A 1,810-nucleotide genomic window follows, 5' to 3' on the forward strand; every position below is an offset into this window, starting at 1 on the left:
AAAACAATGACAATCATTTCTTATGCCCTTGAAAGTACAATTTGGACCAGGCTTAGCAGGGAAGGATTATCTCTGCTCCACATAGTGTCAACTGGGGCGGTTCAGCTGTGGCTGGGAGGATTTGCTTCCAAGATGGCTCTCTCAACGTGACTGGCAAGGTGATGCTGGCTGCAAGCACAGCCAGGGGTCAGAGAATGGTCTTCATTCCTCTCCATACAGACTTCTCTATAAGGTCCAGGCTTTCTCACAGGGCAGTGGCTGGATTCTAAAGACTAACATTCCCAGAAAGTGAGCCAGGCAGGAGTGGTGTCATCTTTTATGACCTAATAATGTGCAGCAAAAATGTCACATAGTATCATTTCTGCTTTACACAGTTAGTCAAGGCAGTTTCAAATGTCTGCCCAGGCTGATTCCACCTTTTGTTGAGTTCAGAAGAGCACAGAAAATGCTGCAGTTACAGACATTTTTTGCAAACAGTCTCCCACATCCTCCTTCCCAGACTTCCCCATCTCCACACCTCTCTGACCACTTTTGCAGCAGAACCACTGTTTTCTAGGTCAGCAGTTCTCAACTGTGAGTGAGTTTGCCCCTTGGAGACATTTGTTGATGTCTGGAGACATTTTTTTTTTTTTTTTGTCATCACAACTAGGTGCATGCTATTGACATCCAGTGGGTGAGTAGAATCCAGGAAAGCTGCCAAACACCCTGATATTTATGACAGTCCCCCACAACAAAAAGTTATCCAAGCTGAAATGTCAGTAGTCCCAAGGTTTAGAAAACTTGCTTCAGATTAACAAGACATACTCTGATTGAGTAAGTCTGTTTCACCCCAAACCATTCTATGCTTTCTGTGAATTCTTTATAAACACAAAGTGGTTGAGGAGTAGGCTTTTGATGGTGAAGTTTCTGCAAGGCTGTTGCATATTTGAAGATGCTGAGTGTATTGTATTACTGTTTCAGTGTCAAATCCATTCCATTCCACTGCTATGTTGAGTTATGGGTATTTTGTCTCAAACCAAAAAAAAAGGTGTGAGCCAATGTTCTAGAATCAAACAAAAACTAAACACTAGCTATTTAATTTGGGAGCAAATGAAGCTAAACCCAGCCAGGGCATGAGAAGCGCTGCATTGTCTTCCTGATTGCTCACTTAACACCTCCTGACATGCCTGTGCCAAAGGTTTCAGGCACTAAACAGGAAGTCGCAGCAACATCTGGCCTCTGCTAGGAGAATTTCTCTTGGCTCACCTTCTCTCCTTTTGATTCTAAACTTGTTCACAAGTTGACTTCTCTTTTCCCACTTAGCCCTGCTGGAATTCATTAACCTAGTTTCAGGCTCCGTATGTTGGGACTGACGAGGCAATCCTGAAAATGGTTCCTCTGGCATCTCAGCTTCACAAATTATGCACACTTATTTGAGACACTGATTCTTGCGACCTGCCCAGGCTCCCCGGTGCCACCGTGTGTCTTCCTGCGGAGGAAATGAGGCTGACACAACAGGCAGAAGTCTCCAACACAAGGGGTAGGCTGTTACCTTGTCATTATCCACACCACCACAGGAAATTGTACCCTGAATGATCAGAGTAAAAGGCAATACAAAACCATCTATAGTTGACTCAGAATGCATGATGATGTGATGGAATATTTTATGTTCTTAATCATGTTTAGCTGAGACTAATCATTAAATTTAATTTTCTTTCTTTGAGCAAACACTATTTGGGCAGTGAGGCCAGCCAAGCATGTATAGGTAACAGAATTGAGAGGAGAGAAAAAATATTTTAATAATCTTTGCCACACATAATCTACCAAATTG

The 1,810-nt window shown here is 42.8% G+C and overlaps 1 long non-coding RNA gene across 1 annotated transcript; it reads left to right on the forward strand.

The window, feature by feature from the left end:
- Nucleotides 1-377: 377 nt before the first annotated feature.
- LOC134737161 (uncharacterized) lies at nucleotides 378-1,602 on the forward strand. Its single transcript, XR_010121806.1, has 2 exons — nucleotides 378-577; nucleotides 1,303-1,602. It is a non-coding gene; the product is annotated as an uncharacterized lncRNA (long non-coding RNA).
- Nucleotides 1,603-1,810: the final 208 nt, after the last annotated feature.

The sequence above is a fragment of the Symphalangus syndactylus genome, chromosome 7, assembly GCF_028878055.3.
Source record: "Symphalangus syndactylus isolate Jambi chromosome 7, NHGRI_mSymSyn1-v2.1_pri, whole genome shotgun sequence".
NCBI lineage: Eukaryota > Metazoa > Chordata > Mammalia > Primates > Hylobatidae > Symphalangus > Symphalangus syndactylus.